Below are 25,329 nucleotides of genomic sequence, written 5' to 3'. Positions count from 1 at the left end.
TGATGACAAGGGCATGGAGCATTGGGCTGAAAATGTTCATGGAGTATTGTGATGACAGGGGTCATGGAGCATTGTGATGACAAAGGTCATGGAGAATTTTGATTTCATTGTGCTGACAATAGCCGGAAGCATTATGATGATGGGAATGATGTACTGTGATGACAGGGTTCATGGATCATTGAGATGAAAAGGGGCATGGAGCATTGTGATTACAGTGGTCTTGGAGCACTGTGATGACAAGGACATGGAGCATTTTGAAGAGAAGGCCATGGAACATTCTGATGACATGTGTCATGGAGCTTTGTGATGACAAGAGCATGGAGGATTGTGATGACAGGGGTCTTGGAGCATTGTGATGACAAGTGTCATGGAGCCTTGTGATGAAAAGGCCGTGGAACATTGTGATGGGAGGGGTCATGGAGCATTGTTATGACAGGGGTAATGGAGCATTGTGATGAGAAGGGCATGGAGCATTGTGATTACAAGGTTTATGGAGCATTGCAATGACAAATTTGTGGACCGTTGTGATGAAAATCGCGTGGCACATTGTGATGACAAGGGTCATGGAGTATTTTTCTCACAAAGGCATGGAGCATTGTGATGATAAGGGACACGGAGCATTGTGATGATAAGGGTCACGGAGCATTGTGGTTTCAAAGGTCACAGAGCCTTGTGATGATGTGGGCATGGACCATTGTGCTGAGAAATGTTGTGAAGCATTGTGATGACTGGAGTCACGGAGCAGTGTGAGGACAGGCGTCATGGAGCTTTGTGATGACAAGGGCATGGAGCATTGTGATGACAGGGACATGGAGCATTTGTCTGACAAGTTTCATAGATTACTGTGATGACAGTGGACATGGTGCATTGTGATGACAAGGGCATGGAGCATTGTGATGAGAAGGTCATGGAGTTTTGTGAAGACAGGTGTCAAGGAGCATTGTGATGACATATGTCATGGTCCATTGCGATGACAATGGTAGGGAGCATTGTGATGCCAAATGTAATGGAGGATTGTAATGACAAATATAATGGAGCATTGTGATGACTAGGGCTTGGAGCATTATGATGACAAGGGCCATTGAGCATTTTCATAACAATGTCGTGACGCATTGTGAAGACAAGTTCCTGGAGCAATGTGATGAGAAAACCATGGAGCCTTCTGATGACAAGTCTCATGGAGCATACTGATGAAAAGGGGCATGGACCATTGTGATTACAGGGGTCTTGGATCATTGTGATGACTAGGGCATGGAGCATTGTGAGGAGAAGGCCAAGGAGCATTCTAATGACATGCGTCATTGAGCTTTGTGATGACAAGGGCATGGAGCATTGTGATTACAGGGGTCTTGGAGCATTGTGATGAAAAGGGCATGGATCATTGTGATGAAAAAGGCATGGATCCTTGTCATGACAGGGTTCAAGGAGCATAAAGACAACAAGTGTCAGGGAGGATTTTAATGACAAGTGTATTGAGCATTGTGATGACAAAGCTCATGGAGCATTGTGATGAGAAGACCATGGATAATTGTGATGACGAGCATCATGGGGCATTGTGATGACAAGTGTTATGGAATATTGTGATCACAAGGGTTTGGAGCATTGTTATGCCAGAGGTCATGGAGCATTTTGATTTCACTGAGATGACAATAGCCTGAAGCATTATGATGATGGGCATGGTGCATTGTGATGACAGGGTTCATGGAGCATTGAGATGAAAAGGGGCATGGAGCATTGTGATTACAGGGGTCTTGGGGCATTCTGATGAGAAGGGCATGGAGACTTGTGATGACAAGGCCATGGAACATCATGATCGCAGGGGTCATGGAGTATTGTTATGAAAGGGGTAATGAAGCACTGTGATGAGAAGGGCATTGAGCATAGGTCTGAAATGTTTCATGGATTATTGTGATGAGAGTGGGCATGCAGCATTTTTATGACAAGGGCACAGAACACTGTGATACATAGGTCATGGCTGATTGTAATGACAAGGGCATGGAGCAATAAGATGAGAGGTGTCATGGAGCACTATGATGACTAGAGTCACGGAGCACATGGTGAATACAGGGGTCATGGAGCATTGGGATGACAAGGTCATTTATCATTTTGATGACAAGGGTCATGGAGCATTGGGCTGAAAATGTTCATGGAGTATTGTGATGACAGAGGTCATGGAGAATTTTGATTTCATTGCGCTGACAATAGCCGGAAGCATTATGATGACGTGCATGCTGCATTGTGATGACAGGGTTCATGAAGCATTGAGATGAAAAGCGGCATGGAGCATTGTGATTACAGGGGTCTTGGAGAATTGTGATAACAAAGGCATGGAGCATTTTGAGGAGAAGGCTCATGGAACATTGGGCTGAAAATGTTCATGGATTATTGTAATGATGGGGTCATGGAGCATTGTGATGACTAGGGAATGGAGCATTGTGATGACAAGAGTCCCGGATCATTGTGTTGTCAGGTGTCATGGAGTGTTGTGATGACTGTGGTCATGGAGCATTGTGATGATATTGGTCATGGAGCATTGTGATGAGAAGGTCATGGAGCATTGGGCTAAAAATGTTCATGGTGTATTGTGATGACAGTGTTCATGGAGCATTGTGATGACAAGGGAATGGAGCATGATGATGATACGGTCCTGGAGCAGTGTGATGAGATGACCATGGAGACTTGTGATGACAAGTCTCATGGAGCATTCTGATGTAAAGGGGCATGGAGCTTTGTGATTACAGGGGTTTTGGAGCATTGTGATGACAAGGGCATGGAGTATTGTGAGGAGAAGGCCATGGAGCATTCTGATGACATGCTTCATGGACCTGTGTGATGACAAGGGCATGGAGCATTGTGATTACAGGGGTCTTGGAACATTGTGATGACAAGTGTCATGCAGCCTTGTGATGACAAGGCCATGGAACATTGTGATAGCAGTGGTATTGGAGCATTGTTATGACAGGGGTAATGGAGCATTGTGATGAGAAGGGTATGGAGCATTGTGATAACAATGTTTGTGGAGCATTGTGATGACAAATTTGTGGACCGTTGTGATGAAAAGTGTGTAGCACATTGTGATGACAAGGGTCATGGAGCATTTTTCTTACAAAGCCATGCAGCATTGTGATGACAAGGGTCATGGAGCATTGTGATGAAAAGTTCATGGAGCATTGTGGTTCCAAAGGTCACAGAGCCCTGTGATGACGCCGGCATGGACAGTTGTGATGACAAACGTTATGAAGCATTGTGATGACTGGAGTCACGGAGCATTTTGATGACAGGGCTCATAGAGCATTGTGAATAAAAGGGTGATGCAGCATTGGGATGACAAGGGCATGGATCATTGTGATGACAAGGGTCATGGAGCATGGGGCTGAAAATGTTCATGGATTATTGTAATGATGGGGGTCACGGAGCATTGTGCTGACTAGGGAATGGAGCACTGTGATGACAAGAGTCCCGGATCATTGTGTTGTCAGGTGTCATGGAGTGTTGTGATGACAGTGGTCATGGAGCATTGTGATGATATTGGTCATGGAGCATTGTGATGAGAAGGTCATGGAGCATTGGGCTAAAAATGTTCATGGTGTATTGTGATGACAGTGTTCATGGAGCATTGTGATGACAAGGGAATGGAGCATAGTGGTGACAAGGTCCTGGAGCATTGTGATGAGAAGACCATGGAGACTTGTGATGACAAGTCTCATGGAGCATTCTGAGGAAAAGGGGCATGGTGCATTGTGATTACAGATGTGTTGGAGCATTGTGAGGTCAAGGGCATGGAGCATTGTGATGAGAAGGCCATGGAGCATTCTGATGACATGCATCATGGAGCTTTGCGATGACAAGGACATGGAGCATTCTGATAACAGGGGTCTTGGAGCATTGTGATGAAAATGGCATGGATCATTGTGATGAAAAAGGCATGGAGCCTTGTCATAACAGGGTTCAAGGAGCATACTGACGACAAGTGTCAGGGAGCATTGTGATGACAAGTGTATTGAGCATTGTGATGACAAAGGTCATGGAGCATTGTGATGAGAAGACCATGGATAATTGTGATGATGAGCGTCATGGGGTGTTGTGATGATAAGTGTTATGGAACATTTTGATCTTAAGGGTTTGGTGTATTATGATGACAGAGGTCATAGATAATTTTGATTTCATTCTGATGAAAATAGCCTGAAGCTTTATGATGATGGGCATGGTGCATTGTGATGACAGGGTTCATGGAGCATTGAGATGAAAAGGGGCATGGAGTGTTGTGATTACAGGGGTCTTGGAGCATTGTGATGAGAAGGGTCATGGAGCCTTGTGATGAAAAGGCCATGGATCATCGTGATGGCAGTGGTCACGGAGCATTGTTATGACAGGGCTAATGGAGCGTTGTGATGGCAAGGTCATGGAGCATTGTGATGCCAAGGGTCATGGATCTTTGTGATGACAAATGTCATGGAGCATTTTGACCACAAGGACATTGTGTATTGTGATGAGAAGGGCAGGGAGCATTGTGATGACAGAGGTCATGGAGATTTTTGATTTCAATGTGCTGACAATAGCCTGAAGCATTATGATGATGGGCATGGTGCATTGTGATGACAGGGTTCATGGATCATTGAGATGAAAAGGGGCATGGAGCATTGTGATTACAGGGGTCTTGGGGCATTGTGAGGAAAGGGTCATGGAGCCTTGTGATGACAAAGCCATGGAACATCTTGATGGTAGGGGTCATGGAGCATTGTTATGACAGGTGTAATGGAGCATTGTGATCGCAAGGGCATGGATCATTGTGATTAGAAGGACATGGAGCATTCTGATGACATGTGTCATGGAGCTTTGTGATGACAAGGGCATGGAGCAATGTGATGAGAGCGTTCATGGAGCATTGTGATGAAAATGACATGGAGAATTGTGATGCCAAGGGTCATGGATCTTTGTGAAGACAAAGACCATAGAGAATTTTGATGAGAAGGGCGTTGTGCATTGTGATGAGAAGGGCAGGGAGCATTGTGATGACAAGGTCCTGGAGCATTTTGATGAAAAGTGTCATGGAACATTTTGATGACATGGTTTATGGAACATTGTGATGTCAGTGGTCATGGAGCATTTTGATGAAATGGGTCATGGAGCAGTTTGATGACAGGGGTTATGGAACATTGTGATGTCAGTGGTCATCGAACATTGTGATGACAAGTGCATGTAGCATTGTGAAGACAGGAATCATAGAGCATTATGATTACAGGGGTGTCGGAGTATTGTGACGAATAGTGATGTAACATTGTGATATCAGTGGTGAGAGAGCATTTTGATGAGAATTGCATGGAGCATTATGATGACAAGGTTTATGGAGCACTGTGATGACAATATTGTGGAGCACTGTGATGACAAGCGCATGGTGCATTGTGATGACATGTGTCATGGAGCAATGTGCAGACAAGCGCATGGAGAATTGTGATAACAAGGGTCATGGAGCATTGTGCTGAGAAAGGCATAGAGCATTGTGATGACAAGCGTCAAAGAGCATTGTGATGAAAAGTTCATGGAGCATTGTGGTTAAAAAAGTCACAGAGGCTGTTGATGACGAGGGAATGGAACATTGTGATGATAAAGGTCATGAAGCATTGTGATGACTGGAGTCACGGAGCATTGTGATGACAGGGGTCATGGAGCATTGTTATAATAAGGGCATGGAGCATTGTGATGACAAGGGCATGGAGCATTGGTCTAATAAGTTTCATGGGTTATGGCGATGACAGTTGGAATGGTGCATTGTGGTGACAAGGGCATGGAGCATTGTGATGACCAGGTCATGCAGTATTGTGAAGACAGGTGTCAGGGAGCATTGTGATGACATATGTAATGGCCCATTGTGATGACAATGGCATGGAGCATTGTGATGCCAAGTGTCATGGAGGATTCTGATGACAAAGGTAATGGAGCATTGTGATGACAATGGCTTGGAGCATTGTGATGACAAGGGTCAGGGATCATTGTGCTGACAAGTGCATGGAGAATTGTGATGACAAGGGTCATGGAGCATTCTGATGACAAGCTTATGGAGTATTTTGATGACAATGGCATGGAGCATTGTAATGAAAATGGCATGGGGCATTGTGATGAAAAAGGCATAGAGCCATTTTGTGACAGGGTTCAAGGAGCATTCTGATGACAAGTGTCAGGGAGCATTGTGATGACAAGTGTATTGAGAATTGTGATGCCAAAGGTCATGGAGCATTCTGATGAAAAGGCATGGAGTATTGTGATGACCCGCATCATGGAGCATTGTGATGACAAGTGTTATGGAACATTGTGATCACAAGGTTTTGGAGCATTGTGATGACAGATGTCATGGATCATTTTGATTTCAAGGAGCATGGAGCATTGTGATGACAAGGGCATGAAGCAATGTGACTCCAAATCTCATGGAGGATTGTGATGACATGGTAATGGAGTATTGTGATGACAAGTGCATAGAGCACTGTAATGACATGGTCATGTAGCATTTTGCTGATAAAGGCATGGAGCATTGTGATGACAGGTGTCATGGAGCACTGTGATGACAATCAACACAGAGCATTGTGAATACAGGGTTCATGGAGCATTGGGTTGACTAGGGAATGGAGCATTGTGATGACAAGTGTCCCGGATCATTGTGTTGTCAGGTGTCCTGGAGTGTTGTGATGACAGTGGGAATGGAGAATTTTGATTATATTGGTCATGGATCATTATGATGAGAAGGTCATGGAGCACTGCGCTGAAAATGTTCATGGAGTATTGTGATGACAGGGGTCATGGAGCATTGTGATGACAAGGGAATGGAGCATTGTGGTGACAAGGTCCTGAAGCATTGTGATGAGAAGTCCATGGAGACATGTGATGACAAATCTCATGGAGCATTCTGATGAAAAGGGGCATGGTGCATTGTAATAACAGTGGTCTTGGAGCATTGTGATGACAAGGGCTTGGAATATTGGGATGAGAAAGCCATTATGCATTCTGATGACATGGTCATGGAGCTTTGCGATGACAAGGGCATGGAGAATTCTGATTACAGGGTTCTTGGAGCTTTGTGATGAAAAGGGCATGGATCATTGTGATGAAAAAGGCATGGAGACTTGTCATGACAGGGTTCAGTGAGCATACTGATGACAAGTGTCAAGGAGCATTGTGATGACAAAGGTCATGGAGCATTGTGATGAGAAGACCACGGATAATTGTGATGACGAGAATCATGGGGTGTTGTGAAGATAAGTGTTATGGAACATTGTGATCACAAGTGTTTGGAGAATTATGATGACACAGGTCATGGAGCATTGTGATAACAAGGGCATGGAGCATTGTAATGACAAGGGCATGGAGCATTGGTCTAATAAGTTTCATGGATTATTGCGGTGACAGTTGGAATGGTGCATTGTGATGACATGGGCATGGAGCATTGTGATGACCAGGTCATGCAGTATTGTGAAGACAGGTGTCAGGGAGCATTGTGATGACATATATAATGGCCCATTGTGCTGACAATGGCATGGAGCATTGTGATGCCAAGTGTCATGGAGGATTCTGATGACAAATGTAATGGAGCATTGTGATGACAATGGCTTGGAGCATTGTGATGACAAGGGTCCGGGAGCATTGTGCTGAGAAGTGCATGGAGAATTGTGATGACAAGGGTCATGGGGCATTCTGATGACAAGCTTGTGGAGTATTCTGATGACAATGGCATGGAGCATTGTGATAAAAACGGCATGGGGCATTGTGATGAAAAAGGCATGGAGCCTTTCCGTGAGAGGGTTCAAGGAGCATTCTGACGACAAGTGTCAGGGAGCATTGTGATGAAAAGGGCATGGAGTATTGTGATGACCGGCATCATGGAGCGTTGTGATGACAAGTGTTATGGAACATTGTGATCACAAGGGTTTGGAGCACTGTGATGACCGAGGTCATGGATCATTTTCATTTCAAGGAGCATGGAGCATTGTGATGACAAGGGCATGAAGCAATGTGATCCCAAGGTTCATGGAGGATTGTGATGACAATGGTAATGGAGTATTGTGATGACAAGCGCATAGAGCATTGTAATGACAAGGTCATGTGGCACTTTGCTGACAAATGCATGGAGCATTTTGAGGACAGGTGTCATGGAGCACTGTGATGACAAGTGTCATGGAACATTGTGAATACAGGGGTCATGGAGCATTGTGATGACAAGGGCATGGATCATTGTGATGACAAGGGTCATGGAGCATTGGGCTGAAAATGTTCATGGAGTATTGTGATGACAGGTGTCATGGAGCATTGAGATGAAAAGGGGCATGGATCATTGTGATTACAGGGTTCCTGGAGCATTGTGATGACAAAGGCATGGAGCATTTTGATGAGAAGTCCATGGAACATACTGATGACATGTGTCATGGAGCTTTGTGATGACAAGGGCATGGAGCATTGTGATTACAGGGGTCTTGCAGCATTGTGATGACAAGTGTCATGGAGCCTTGTGATGACAAGTCTGTGGAACATTGTGATGGCAGGGGTCATGGAGCATTGTTATGACAGGGGTAATGGAGCATTGTGATGAGAAAGGCATGGAGCATTGTGGTTACAAGGTTTATGGAGCATTGCGAAGACAAATTTGTGGACCGTTGTGATGAAAAGCGCGTGGCACATTGTGATGACAAGTGTCATGGAGCATTGTGATGAAAAGATCATGGAGCATTGTGCTTACAAAGGTCACAGAGCCTTGTGATGACACGGGCATGGACCACTGTGATGACAAATGTCATGAAGCATTGTGATGACTGGAGTCACGGAGCATTGTGATGACAGGGGTCATGGAGCATTGTCATAACAAGGGCATGGAGCATTGTGATGACAATGGCATGGAGCATTGGTCTAAAATGTTTGATGGATTATTGTAATGACAGTTGGAATGGCGCATTGTGATGACAAGGGCATGGAGCATTGTGATGACCAGGTCATGCAGTATTGTGAAGACAGGTGTCAGGGAGCATTGTGATGACATATGTAATGGCCCATTGTGATGACAATGGCATGGAGCATTGTGATGCCAAGTGTCATGGAGGATTCTGATGACAAAGTTAATGGAGCATTGTGATGACAATGGCTTGGAGCATTGTGATGACAAGGGTCAGGGAGCATTGTGCTGAAAAGTGCATGGAGAATTGTGATGACAAGGGTCATGGAGCATTCTGATGACAAGCTTGTGGAGTATTTTAATGACAAAGGCATGGAGCATTGTGATGAAAATGGCATGGGGCATTGTGATGAAAAATACATGGAGCCTTTTCGTGACAGCGTACAAGCAGCATTCTGACGACAAGTGTCAGGGAGCATTGTGATGGCAAGTGTATTGAGAATTGTGATGACAAAGTTCATGGAGCATTGTGATGAAAAGCGCATGGAGTATTGTGATGACAGACATCATGGAGCGTTGTGAGGACAAGTGTTATGGAACATTGTGATCCCAAGGATTTGGAGAATTGTGATGACAGAGGTCATCAATCATTTTGATTTCAAAGAGCATGGAGCATTGTGATGACAAGGGCATGAAGCAATGTGATCCCAAGGTTCATGGAGGATTGTGATGACAATGGTAATGGTGTATTATGATGACAAGCGCATAGAGGATTGTAATGACAAGGTCATGTAGCATTTTGCTATCAAAGGCATGGAGCATTGTGATGACATGTGTCATTGGGCACTGTGATGACAAGCGTCACGGAGCACTGTGTATACAGGGTTCATGGAGCATTGGGATGACAAGGGCATGGATCATTGTGATGACAAGGGTCATGGAGCATTGGGCTGAAAATGTTCATGGAGTATTGTGATAACAGGGGTCATGGAGCATTGTGATGACAGAGGTCATGGAGAATTTTGATTTCATTGTGCTGACCATAGCCGGAAGCATCATGATGATGGGCATGATGCATTGTGATGACAGGGTTCATGGAGCATTGAGATGAAAAGTGGCATGGAGCATTGTGATTACAGGGGTCTTGGAGCATTGTGATGAAAAGGGCATGGATCATTGTGATGAAAAAGGCATGGATCCTTGTCATGACAGGGTTCAAGGAGCATAAAGACAACAAGTGTCAGGGAGGATTTTAATGACAAGTGTATTGAGCATTGTGATGACAAAGCTCATGGAGCATTGTGATGAGAAGACCATGGATAATTGTGATGACGAGCATCATGGGGCATTGTGATGACAAGTGTTATGGAATATTGTGATCACAAGGGTTTGGAGCATTGTTATGCCAGAGGTCATGGAGCATTTTGATTTCACTGAGATGACAATAGCCTGAAGCATTATGATGATGGGCATGGTGCATTGTGATGACAGGGTTCATGGAGCATTGAGATGAAAAGGGGCATGGAGCATTGTGATTACAGGGGTCTTGGGGCATTCTGATGAGAAGGGCATGGAGACTTGTGATGACAAGGCCATGGAACATCATGATCGCAGGGGTCATGGAGTATTGTTATGAAAGGGGTAATGAAGCATTGTGATGAGAAGGGCATTGAGCATAGTTCTGAAATGTTTCATGGATTATTGTGATGAGAGTGGGCATGGAGCATTTTTATGACAAGGGCACAGAACACTGTGATACATGGGTCATGGCTGATTGTAATGACAAGGGCATGGAGCAATGTGATGAGAGGTGTCATGGAGCACTATGATGACTAGAGTCACGGAGCATGGTGAATACAGGGGTCATGGAGCATTGGGATGACAAGGTCATTTATCATTTTGATGACAAGGGTCATGGAGCATTGGGCTGAAAATGTTCATGGAGTATTGTGATGACAGAGGTCATGGAGAATTTTGATTTCATTGCGCTGAAAATAGCCGGAAGCATTATGATGATGTGCATGCTGCATTGTGATGACAGGGTTCATGAAGCATTGAGATGAAAAGCGGCATGGAGCATTGTGATTACAGGGGTCTTGGAGCATTGTGATAACAAAGGCATTTTGAGGAGAAGGGTCATGGAGCATTGTGATGACAATGGCTTGCAGCATTGTGATGACAAGGGTCAGGGAGCATTTTGCTGACAAGTGCATGGAGAATTGTGATGACAAGGGTCATGGAGCATTCGGATGAGGAGCTTGTGGAGTATTTTGATGACAATGGAATGGGGCATTGTGATGAAAATGGCATGGGACATTTTGATTAAAAAAGCATGTAGCCCTTACGTGACAAGTTTCAAGGAGCATTCTGACGACAAGTGTCAGGGAGCATTGTGATGACAAGTGTATTGTGAATTGTGATGACAAAGGTCATGGAGCATTGTGACGAAAAGGGCATGGAGTACTGTGATGACAGGCATCATGGAGCTTTGTAATGACAAGTGTTATGGAACATTGTGATCACAAGGGTTTGGAGAATTGTGATGACAGAGGTCATCAATCATTTTGATTTCAAGGAGCATGGAGCACTGTGATGACAAGGGCATGAAGCAATGTGATCCCAAGGTTCATGGAGGATTGTGATGACAATGGTAATGGCGTATTGTGATGACAGGCGCATAGAGCAATGTAATGACAAGGTCATGTAGCACTTTGCTGACAAATGCATGGAGCATTTTGAGGACAGGTGTCATGGAGCACTGTGATGACAAGTGTCATGGAACATTGTGTATACAAGGGTCATGGAGCATTGTGATGACAAGGGCATGGATCATTGTGATGACAAGGGTCATGGAGCATTGGGCTGAAAATGTTCATGGAGTATTGTGATGACAGGTGTCATGGAGCATTGAGATGAAAAGGGGCATGGATCATTGTGATTACAGGGTTCCTGGAGCATTGTGATGACAAAGGAATGGAGCATTTTGATGAGAAGTCCATGGAACATACTGATGACATGTGTCATGGAGCTTTGTGATGACAAGGGCATGGAGCATTGTGATGACATGTGTCATGGAGCAATGTGCAGACAAGCGCATGGAGAATTGTGATGACAAGGGTCATGGAGCATTGTGCTGAGAATGGCATAGAGCATTTTGATGACAAGCGTCAAAGAGCATTGTGATGAAAAGTTCATGGAGCATTGTGGTTAAAAAGGTCACAGAGGCTGTTGATGACGAGGGAATGGACCATTGTGATGACAAAGTTCATGAAGCATTGGGATGACTGGAGTCACGGAGCATTGTGATGACAGGGGTCATGGAGCATTGTGATGACAAGGGCATGGAGCATTGGTCTAATAAGTTTCATGGGTTATTGCGATGACACTTGGAATGGTGCATTGTGGTGACAAGGGCATGGAGCATTGTGATGACCAGGCCATGCAGTATTGTGAAGACAGGTGTAAGGGAGCATTGTGATGACATATGTAATGGCCCATTGTGATGACAATGGCATGGAGCATTGTGATGCCAAGTGTCATGGAGGATTCTGATGACAAAGGTAATGGAGCATTGTGATGACAATGGCTTGGAGCATTGTGATGACAAGGGTCAGGGATCATTGTGCTGACAAGTGCATGGAGAATTGTGATGACAAGGGTCATGGAGCATTCTGATGACAAGCTGGTGGAGTATTTTGATGACAATGGCATGGAGAGTTGTAATGAAAATGGCATGGGGCATTGTGATGAAAAAGGCATGGAGCCTTTTTGTGACAGGGTTCAAGGAGCATTCTGATGACAAGTGTCAGGGAGCATTGTGATGACAAGTGTATTGAGAATTGTGATGCCAAAGGTCATGGAGCATTGTGATGGAAAGGGCATGGAGTATTGTGATGACCCGCATCATGGAGCGTTGTGATGACAAGTGTTATGGAACATTGTGATCACAAGGTTTTGGAGCATTGTGATGACAGATGTCATGGATCATTTTGATTTCAAGGAGCATGGAGCATTGTGATGACAAGGGCATGAAGCAATGTGACTCCAAATCTCATGGAGGATTGTGATGACATGGTAATGGAGTATTGTGATGACAAGCGCATAGAGCACTGTAACGACATGGTCATGTAGCATTTTGCTGATAAAGGCATGGAGCATTGTGATGACAGGTGTCATGGAGCACTGTGATGACAATCGACACAGAGCATTGTGAATACAGGGTTCATGGAGCATTGGGTTGACTAGGGAATGGAGCATTGTGATGACAAGTGTCCCGGATCATTGTGTTGTCAGGTGTCCTGGAGTGTTGTGATGACAGTGGGAATGGAGAATTGTGATTATATTGGTCATGGAGCATTATGATGAGAAGGTCATGGAACATTCTGATGACATGTGTCATGGAGCTTTGTGATGACAAGAGCATGGAGCATTGTGATGACATGCGTCATGGAGCTTTGTGATGACAAGGTCATGGAGCATTTTGATGACAAGGGAGTTGTGCATTGTGATGAGAAGGGCAGGGAGCATTGTGATGACGGTGTCATGGAGCAATTTGATGAAAATGGTCATGGAACATTTTGATGACAGGGGTTATGGAACATTGTGGTGTCAGGGGTCATGGAGCATTTTGATGAAAATTGTCATGGAGCATTTTAATGACAGGGGATATGGAACATTGTGATGTCAGGGGTCATCGAACATTGTGATGATAAGTGATTGTAGCATTGTGATGACAGGAGTCATGGAACATTGTGATGACAGGGGTGAGGGCGTATTGTGACGAATAGTGATGTAACATTGTGATATCAGTGGTGAGAGAGCATTTTGATGAGAAGCGCCTGGAGCATTGTGATGACAAGATTTATGGAGCACTGTGATGACAAGATTGTGGAGCACTGTGATGACAAGCGCATGGTGAATTGTGATGACATGTGTCATGGAGCATTGTGCTGACAAGCGCATGGAGCACTGTGATGACAAGGGTCATGGAGCATTGTGCTGAGAAAGGCATAGAGCATTGTGATGAAAAGAGTCAAAGAGCATTGTGATAAAAATTTCATGGAGCATTGTGATTAAAAAAGTCACAGAGACTGTTAATGATGAGGGCATGGACCATTGTGATGACAAATGTCATGAAGCATTGTGATGACTGGAGTCACGGAGCATTGTTATGACAGGGGTAATGGAGCATTGTGATGAGAAGGGCATGGAGCATTGTGATTACAAGCTTTATGGAGCATTGCGATGACAAATTTGTGGACTGTTGTGATGAAAAGCGCGTGGCACATTTTGATGACAAGGGTCATGGAGCATTTTTCTTACAAAGGCATGGAACATTGTGATGAGAAGGGTCACGGAACATTGTGATGAAAAGTTCATGGAGCATTTTGGTTACAAATGTCACAGAGCCTTGTGATGACGCGGGAATGGACCATTGTGATGACAAATGTTATGAAGCACTGTGATGACTGGAGTCACGGAGCATTGTGATGACATGTGTCATGGAGCACTGTGATGACAAGTGTCACGGAGCATTGTGAATACAGGGGGCATGGATCATTGTGATGACTAGGTTCATGGAGCATTGGGCTGAAAATGTTCATGGAGAATTGTGATGACAGAGGTCATGGAGCATTGTGATGACTAGGGAATGGAGCATTGTGATGACAAGAGTCCCGGATCATTGTGTTGTCAGGTGTCCTGGAGTGTTGTGATGACAGTGGGAATGGAGCATTGTGATGATATTGGTCATGGAGAATTGTGATGAGAAGGTCATGGAGCATTGGGCTGAAAATGTTCATGGTGTATTGTGATGACAGGGTTCATGGAGCATTTTGATGACAAGGAAATGGAGCATTGTGGTGACAAGGTCCTGGAGCATTGTGATGAGAAAACCATGGAGACGTGTGATGGCAAGTCTCATGGAGCATTCTGATGAAAAGGGGCATGGTGCATTGTGATTACAGGGGTCTTGGAGCATTGTGAGTACAAGGGCATGGAGCATTGGGATGAGAAGACCATGGAGCATTCTGATGACATGCGTCATGGAGCTTTGCGATGACAAGGGCATGGAGCATTCTGATTACAGTGGTCTTGGAGCATTGTGATGAAAAGGGCATGGATCATTGTGATGAAAAAGGCATGGAGCCTGGTCATAACAGGGTTCAAGGAGCATACTGACGACAAGAGTCAGGGAGCATTATGATGACAACTGTATTGAGCATTGTGATGACAAAGGTCATGGAGCATTGTGATGAGAAAACCATGGAGCCTTGTGATGACAAGTCTCATGGAGCATACTGATGAAAAGGGGCCTGGACCATTGTGATTACAGGGGTCTTGGAGCATTGTGATGAAAAGGGCATGGATCACTGTGATGAAAAAGGCATGGAGCCTTGTCATGATAAGGTTCAAGGAGCATACAGACAACAAGTGTCATGGAGCATTTTAATGACAAGTGTATTGAGCATTGTGATGACAAAAGTCATGGAGCATTGTTATGAGAAGACCATGGATAATTGTGATGACGAGCGTCATGGGGCATTGTGATGACAAGTGTTAAGGAATATTGTGATCACAAGGGTTTGTAGCATTGTTATGACAGTGGTCATGGAGCATATTGATTTCATTGTGATGACAATAGCATGAAGCATTATGATGATGTGCATGGTACATTGTGAAGAAAGGTTTCATGGATCATTGAGATGAAAAGGGGCATGGAGTATTGTGATTTCAGGGGTCTTGGAGCATTGTGATGAGAAGGGTCATTGAGCCTTGTGATGACAAGGCCATGGAACATCGTGATGGCAGGGGTCATTGAGCATTGTTATGACAGGGGTAATGGAGCATTGTGATGGCAAGGGCATGGAGCATTGTGATGACAAGGCCATGGAACATCGTGATGGTAGGGGTCATGGAGCATTGTTATGACACGTGTAATGGAGCATTGTGATCGCAAGGGCATGGAGCATTGTGATGAGAAGGCCATGGAGCATTCTGATGACATGTGTCATGGATCTTTGTGATGACAAGGGCATGGAGCAATGTGATGAGAGCGTTCATGGAGCATTGTGATAAAAATGACATGGAGCATTGTGATGCCAAGGGTCATGGATCTTTGTGAAGACAAAGACCATAGAGCATTTTGATGACAAGGGCGTTGTGCATTGTGATGAGAAGGGCAGGGAGCATTGTGATGACAAGGTCCTGGAGCATTTTGATGAAAAGTGTCATGGAACATTTTGATGACAGGGTTTATGGAACATTGTGATGTCATGGGTCATGGGCATTTTGATGAAATGGGTCATGGAGCAGTTTGATGACAGGGGTTATGGAACATTGTGATGTCAGTGGTCATCGAATATTGTGATGACAAGTGCATGTAGCATTGTGAAGACAGGAATCATAGAACATTATGATTACAAGGGTGTCGGAGTATTGTGATGAATAGTGATGTAACATTGTGATATCAGTGGTGAGAGAGCATTTTCATGAGAATTGCATGGAGCATTATGATGTCAAGGTTTATGGAGCACTGTGATGACAATATTGTGGAGCACTGTGATGACAAGCGCATGGTGCATTGTGATGACATGTGTCATGGAGCAATGTGCAGACAAGCACATGGAGAATTGTGATGACAAGGGTCATGGAGCATTGTGCTGAGAATGGCATAGAGCATTGTGATGACAAGCGTCAAAGAGCATTGTGATGAAAAGTTCATGGAGCATTGTGGTTAAAAAGGTCACAGAGGCTGTTGATGACGAGGGAATGGACCATTGTGATGACAAAGGTCATGAAGCATTGTGATGACTGGAGTCACGGAGCATTGTGATGACAGGGGTAAAGGAGCATTGTGATAACAAGGGCATGGAGCATTGTGATGACAAGGGCATGGAGCATTGGTCTAATAAGTTTCATGGGTTATTGCGATGACAGTTGGAATGGTGCATTGTGGTGACAAGGGCATGGAGCATTGTGATGACCAGGTCATGCAGTATTGTGAAGACAGGTGTCAGGGAGCATTGTGATGACATATGTAATGGCCCATTGTGATGACAATGGCATGGAGCATTGTGATGCCAAGTGTCATGGAGGATTCTGATGACAAAGGTAATGGAGCATTGTGATGACAATGGCTTGGAGCATTGTGATGACAAGGGTCAGGGATCATTGTGCTGACAAGTGCATGGAGAATTGTGATGACAAGGGTCATGGAGCATTCTGATGACAAGCTGGTGGAGTATTTTGATGACAATGGCATGGAGAGTTGTAATGAAAATGGCATGGGGCATTGTGATGAAAAAGGCATGGAGCCTTTTTGTGACAGGGTTCAAGGAGCATTCTGATGACAAGTGTCAGGGAGCATTGTGATGACAAGTGTATTGAGAATTGTGATGCCAAAGGTCATGGAGCATTATGATGGAAAGGGCATGGAGTATTGTGATGACCCGCATCATGGAGCGTTGTGATGACAAGTGTTATGGAACATTGTGATCACAAGGTTTTGGAGCATTGTGATGACAGAGGTCATGGATCATTTTGATTTCAAGGAGCATGGAGCATTGTGATGACAAGGGCATGAAGCAATGTGACTCCAAATCTCATGGAGGATTGTGATGACATGGTAATGGAGTATTGTGATGACAAGCGCATAGAGCACTGTAACGACATGGTCATGTAGCATTTTGCTGATAAAGGCATGGAGCATTGTGATGACAGGTGTCATGGAGCACTGTGATGACAATCGACACAGAGCATTGTGAATACAGGGTTCATGGAGCATTGGGATGACTAGGGAATGGAGCATTGTGATGACAAGTGTCCCGGATCATTGTGTTGTCAGGTGTCCTGGAGTGTTGTGATGACAGTGGGAATGGAGAATTGTGATTATATTGGTCATGGAGCATTATGTTGAGAAGGTCATGGAACATTCTGATGACATGTGTCATGGAGCTTTGTGATGACAAGAGCATGGAGCATTGTGATGACATGCGTCATGGAGCTTTGTGATGACAAGGTCATGGAGCATTTTGATGACAAGGGAGTTGTGCATTGTGATGAGAAGGGCAGGGAGCATTGTGATGACGGTGTCATGGAGCAATTTGATGAAAATGGTCATGGAACATTTTGATGACAGGGGTTATGGAACATTGTGGTGTCAGGGGTCATGGAGCATTTTGATGAAAATTGTCATGGAGCATTTTAATGACAGGGGATATGGAACATTGTGATGTCAGGGGTCATCGAACATTGTGATGATAAGTGATTGTAGCATTGTGATGACAGGAGTCATGGAACATTGTGATGACAGGGGTGAGGGCGTATTGTGACGAATAGTGATGTAACATTGTGATATCAGTGGTGAGAGAGCATTTTGATGAGAAGCGCCTGGAGCATTGTGATGACAAGATTTATGGAGCACTGTGATGACAAGATTGTGGAGCACTGTGATGACAAGCGCATGGTGAATTGTGATGACATGTGTCATGGAGCATTGTGCTGACAAGCGCATGGAGCACTGTGATGACAAGGGTCATGGAGCATTGTGCTGAGAAAGGCATAGAGCATTGTGATGAAAAGAGTCAAAGAGCATTGTGATAAAAATTTCATGGAGCATTGTGATTAAAAAAGTCACAGAGACTGTTAATGATGAGGGCATGGACCATTGTGATGACAAATGTCATGAAGCATTGTGATGACTGGAGTCACGGAGCATTGTTATGACAGGGGTAATGGAGCATTGTGATGAGAAGGGCATGGAGCATTGTGATTACAAGCTTTATGGAGCATTGCGATGACAAATTTGTGGACCGTTGTGATGAAAAGCGCGTGGCACATTTTGATGACAAGGGTCATGGAGCATTTTTCTTACAAAGGCATGGAACATTGTGATGAGAAGGGTCACGGAACATTGTGATGAAAAGTTCATGGAGCATTTTGGTTACAAATGTCACAGAGCCTTGTGATGACGCGGGAATGGACCATTGTGATGACAAATGTTATGAAGCACTGTGATGACTGGAGTCACGGAGCATTGTGATGACATGTGTCATGGAGCACTGTGATGACAAGTGTCACGGAGCATTGTGAATACAGGGGGCATGGATCATTGTGATGACTAGGTTCATGGAGCATTGGGCTGAAAATGTTCATGGAGAATTGTGATGACAGAGGTCATGGAGCATTGTGATGACTAGGGAATGGAGCATTGTGATGACAAGAGTCCCGGATCATTGTGTTGTCAGGTGTCCTGGAGTGTTGTGATGACAGTGAGAATGGAGCATTGTGATGATATTGGTCATGGAGAATTGTGATGAGAAGGTCATGGAGCATTGGGCTGAAAATGTTCATGGTGTATTGTGATGACAGGGTTCATGGAGCATTTTGATGACAAGGAAATGGAGCATTGTGGTGACAAGGTCCTGGAGCATTGTGATGAGAAAACCATGGAGACGTGTGATGGCAAGTCTCATGGAGCATTCTGATGAAAAGGGGCATGGTGCATTGTGATTACAGGGGTCTTGGAGCATTGTGAGTACAAGGGCATGGAGCATTGGGATGAGAAGACCATGGAGCATTCTGATGACATGCGTCATGGAGCTTTGCGATGACAAGGGCATGGAGCATTCTGATTACAGTGGTCTTGGAGCATTGTGATGAAAAGGGCATGGATCATTGTGATGAAAAAGGCATGGAGCCTGGTCATAACAGGGTTCAAGGAGCATACTGACGACAAGAGTCAGGGAGCATTATGATGACAACTGTATTGAGCATTGTGATGACAAAGGTCATGGAGCATTGTGATGAGAAAACCATGGAGCCTTGTGATGACAAGTCTCATGGAGCATACTGATGAAAAGGGGCCCTGACCATTGTGATTACAGGGGTCTTGGAACATTGTGATGACAAGGGAATGGAGCATTGTGAGGAGAAGGCCAACTACCATTCTAATGACATGCGTCATTGAGCTCTGTGATGACAAGGGCATGGAACATTGTGATTACAGGGGTCTTGGAGCATTGTGATGAAAAGGGCATGGATCACTGTGATGAAAAAGGCATGGAGCCTTGTCATGATAGGGTTCAAGGAGCATACAGACAACAAGTGTCATGGAGCATTTTAATGACAAGTGTATTGAGCATTGTGATGACAAAAGTCATGGAGCATTGTGATGAGAAGACCATGGATAATTGTGATGACGAGCGTCATGGGGCATTGTGATGACAAGTGTTAAGGAATATTGTGATCACAAGGGTTTGTAGCATTGTTATGACAGTGGTCATGGAGCATATTGATTTCATTGTGATGACAATAGCATGAAGCATTATGATGATGTGCATGGTACATTGTGAAGAAAGGTTTCATGGATCATTGAGATGAAAAGGGGCATGGAGTATTGTGATTTCAGGGGTCTTGGAGCATTGTGATGAGAAGGGTCATTGAGCCTTGTGATGACAAGGCCATGGAACATCGTGATGGCAGGGGTCATTGAGCATTGTTATGACAGGGGTAATGGAGCATTGTGATGGCAAGGGCATGGAGCATTGTGATGACAAGGCCATGGAGCATTCTGATGTCATGTGTCATGGAGCTTTGTGATGACAAGCACATGGAGCAATGTGATGACAATGATATGGAGCATTGTGATGCCAAGGGTCATGGATCTATGTGATGACAAAGGTCATGGAGCATTTTGATGAGAAGTGTGTTGTGCAGTGTGATGAGAAGGGCAGGGAGCATTGTGATGGTAGGGTCATGGAGCAATTTGATGAAAAGGGTCATGAATAATTTTGATGACATGCGTTATGGAACATTCTGATGTCAGGGGTCATGGGGCATTTTGATGAAAAGGGTCATGGAGCATTTTGATGACACGGGTTATGGAACATTGTGATGTCAGGGGTCATCGAACATTTTGATGATAAGTGCATGTAGCATTGTGATGACAGGAGTCATGGAACATTATGATGACAGGGGTGAGGGAGTTCTGTGACGAATAGTGATGTAACATTGTGATATCAGTGGTGAGAGAGCATTTTGATGAGAAGTGCATGGTGCATTGTGATGACATGTGTCATGGAGCATTGTGCTGACAAGCGCATGGAGCATTGTGATGACAAGGTTCATGGAGCATTGTGCTTAGAAAGACATAGAACATTGTGATGACAAGGGTCAAAGAGATTGTGATGAAAAGCTCAAAGAGCATTGTGGATAAAAAGTCACAGAGACTGTTGATGACGAGGGCATGGACCATTGTGGTGACAAAGGTCATGAAGCATTGTGATGACTGGAGTCACGGAGCATTGTGATGACAGGGGTCATGGAGCATTGTGATAACAAGGGCATGGAGCACTGTGATGACAAGGGCATGGAGCATTGGGCTGAAAATGTTCATGGAGTATTGTGATGACAGGGGTCATGGAGCATTGTGATGACAAAGGTCATGGAGAATTTTGATTTCATTGTGCTGACAATAGCCGGAAGCATTATGATGATGGGAATGATGTACTGTGATGACAGGGTTCATGGATCATTGAGATGAAAAGGGGCATGGAGCATTGTGATTACAGTGGTCTTGGAGCACTGTGATGACAAGGACATGGAGCATTTTGAAGAGAAGGCCATGGAACATTCTGATGACATGTGTCATGGAGCTTTGTGATGACAAGAGCATGAAGGATTGTGATGACAGGGGTCTTGGAGCATTGTGATGACAAGTGTCATGGAGCCTTGTGATGAAAAGGCCGTGGAACATTGTGATGGGGGGGGTCATGGAGCATTGTTATGACAGTGGTAATGGAGCATTGTGATGAGAAGGGCATGGAGCATTGTGATTACAAGGTTTATGGAGCATTGCGATGACAAATTTGTGGACCGTTGTGATGAAAATCGCGTGGCACATTGTGATGACAAGGGTCATGGAGTATTTTTCTCACAAAGGCATGGAGCATTGTGATGATAAGGGACACGGAGCATTGTGATGATAAGGGTCACGGAGCATTGTGGTTTCAAAGGTCACAGAGCCTTGTGATGATGTGGGCATGGACCATTGTGCTGAGAAATGTTGTGAAGCATTGTGATGACTGGAGTCACGGAGCAGTGTGAGGACAGGCGTCATGGAGCTTTGTGATGACAATGGCATGGAGCATTGTGATGACAGGGACATGGAGCATTTGTCTGACAAGTTTCATAGATTACTGTGATGACAGTGGACATGGTGCATTGTGATGACAAGGGCATGGAGCATTGTGATGAGAAGGTCATGGAGTTTTGTGAAGACAGGTGTCAAGGAGCATTGTGATGACATATGTCATGGTCCATTGCGATGACAATGGTAGGGAGCATTGTGATGCCAAATGTAATGGAGGATTGTAATGACAAATATAATGGAGCATTGTGATGACTAGGGCTTGGAGCATTATGATGACAAGGGCCATTGAGCATTTTCATAACAAGGTCGTGACGCATTGTGAAGACAAGTTCCTGGAGCATTGTGATGAGAAAACCATGGAGCCTTCTGATGACAAGTCTCATGGAGCATACTGATGAAAAGGGGCATGGACCATTGTGATTACAGGGGTCTTGGATCATTGTGATGACTAGGGCATGGAGCATTGTGAGGAGAAGGCCAAGGAGCATTCTAATGACATGCGTCATTGAGCTTTGTGATGACAAGGGCATGGAGCATTGTGATTACAGGGGTCTTGGAGCATTGTGATGAAAAGGGCATGGATCATTGTGATGAAAAAGGCATGGATCCTTGTCATGACAGGGTTCAAGGAGCATAAAGACAACAAGTGTCAGGGAGGATTTTAATGACAAGTGTATTGAGCATTGTGATGACAAAGCTCATGGAGCATTGTGATGAGAAGACCATGGATAATTGTGATGACGAGCATCATGGGGCATTGTGATGACAAGTGTTATGGAATATTGTGATCACAAGGGTTTGGAGCATTGTTATGCCAGAGGTCATGGAGCATTTTGATTTCACTGAGATGACAATAGCCTGAAGCATTATGATGATGGGCATGGTGCATTGTGATGACAGGGTTCATGGAGCATTGAGATGAAAAGGGGCATGGAGCATTGTGATTACAGGGGTCTTGGGGCATTCTGATGAGAAGGGCATGGAGACTTGTGATGACAAGGCCATGGAACATCATGATCGCAGGGGTCATGGAGTATTGTTATGAAAGGGGTAATGAAGCATTGTGATGAGAAGGGCATTGAGCATAGGTCTGAAATGTTTCATGGATTATTGTGATGAGAGTGGGCATGCAGCATTTTTATGACAAGGGCACAGAACACTGTGATACATGGGTCATGGCTGATTGTAATGACAAGGGCATGGAGCAATGTGATGAGAGGTGTCATGGAGCACTATGATGACTAGAGTCACGGAGCACATGGTGAATACAGGGGTCATGGAGCATTGGGATGACAAGGTCATTTATCATTTTGATGACAAGGGTCATGGAGCATTGGGCTGAAAATGTTCATGGAGTATTGTGATGACAGAGGTCATGGAGTATTTTGATTTCATTGCGCTGACAATAGCCGGAAGCATTATGATGACGTGCATGCTGCATTGTGATGACAGGGTTCATGAAGCATTGAGATGAAAAGCGGCATGGAGCATTGTGATTACAGGGGTCTTGGAAAATTGTGATAACAAAGGCATGGAGCATTTTGAGGAGAAGGCTCATGGAACATTGGGCTGAAAATGTTCATGGATTATTGTAATGATGGGGTCATGGAGCATTGTGATGACTAGGGAATGGAGCATTGTGATGACAAGAGTCCCGGATCATTGTGTTGTCAGGTGTCATGGAGTGTTGTGATGACAGTGGTCATGGAGCATTGTGATGATATTGGTCATGGAGCATTGTGATGAGAAGGTCATGGAGCATTGGGCTAAAAATGTTCATGGTGTATTGTGATGACAGTGTTCATGGAGCATTGTGATGACAAGGGAATGGAGCATGATGATGATACGGTCCTGGAGCAGTGTGATGAGATGACCATGGAGACTTGTGATGACAAGTCTCATGGAGCATTCTGATGTAAAGGGGCATGGAGCTTTGTGATTACAGGGGTTTTGGAGCATTGTGATGACAAGGGCATGGAGTATTGTGAGGAGAAGGCCATGGAGCATTCTGATGACATGCTTCATGGACCTGTGTGATGACAAGGGCATGGAGCATTGTGATTACAGGGGTCTTGGAACACTGTGATGACAAGTGTCATGCAGCCTTGTGATGACAAGGCCATGGAACATTGTGATAGCAGTGGTATTGGAGCATTGTTATGACAGGGGTAATGGAGCATTGTGATGAGAAGGGTATGGAGCATTGTGATAACAATGTTTGTGGAGCATTGTGATGACAAATTTGTGGACCGTTGTGATGAAAAGTGTGTAGCACATTGTGATGACAAGGGTCATGGAGCATTTTTCTTACAAAGCCATGCAGCATTGTGATGACATGGGTCATGGAGTATTGTGATGAAAAGTTCATGGAGCATTGTGGTTCCAAAGGTCACAGAGCCCTGTGATGACCCTGGCATGGACAGTTGTGATGACAAACGTTATGAAGCATTGTGATGACTGGAGTCACGGAGCATTTTGATGACAGGGCTCATAGAGCATTGTGAATAAAAGGGTGATGCAGCATTGGGATGACAAGGGCATGGATCATTGTGATGACAAGGGTCATGGAGCATGGGGCTGAAAATGTTCATGGATTATTGTAATGATGGGGGTCACGGAGCATTGTGCTGACTAGGGAATGGAGCACTGTGATGACAAGAGTCCCGGATCATTGTGTTGTCAGGTGTCATGGAGTGTTGTGATGACAGTGGTCATGGAGCATTGTGATGATATTGGTCATGGAGCATTGTGATGAGAAGGTCATGGAGCATTGGGCTGAAAATGTTCATGGAGTATTGTGATGACAGAGGTCATGGAGCACTGTGATGACTAGGGAATGGAGCATTGTGATGACAAGTGTCCCAGATCATTGTGTTGTCAGGTGTCATGGAGTGTTGTGATGACAGTGGTCATGGAGAATTGTGATGATATTGGTCATGGAGCATTGTGATGAGAAGGTCATGGAGCATTGGGCTAAAAATGTTCATGGTGTATTGTGATGACAGTGTTCATGGAGCATTGTGATGACAAGGGAATGGAGCATAGTGGTGACAAGGTCCTGGAGCATTGTGATGAGAAGACCATGGAGACTTGTGATGACAAGTCTCATGGAGCATTCTGAGGAAAAGGGGCATGGTGCATTGTGATTACAGATGTGTTGGAGCATTGTGAGGTCAAGGGCATGGAGCATTGTGATGAGAAGGCCATGGAGCATTCTGATGACATGCATCATGGAGCTTTGCGATGACAAGGACATGGAGCATTCTGATAACAGGGGTCTTGGAGCATTGTGATGAAAATGGCA

The sequence above is a fragment of the Mesoplodon bidens genome (genome assembly GCF_964165515.1).
Source record: "Mesoplodon bidens genome assembly, contig: HAP1_SCAFFOLD_174, whole genome shotgun sequence".
NCBI lineage: Eukaryota > Metazoa > Chordata > Mammalia > Artiodactyla > Ziphiidae > Mesoplodon > Mesoplodon bidens.
This window is presented reverse-complemented; position numbering follows the sequence as displayed.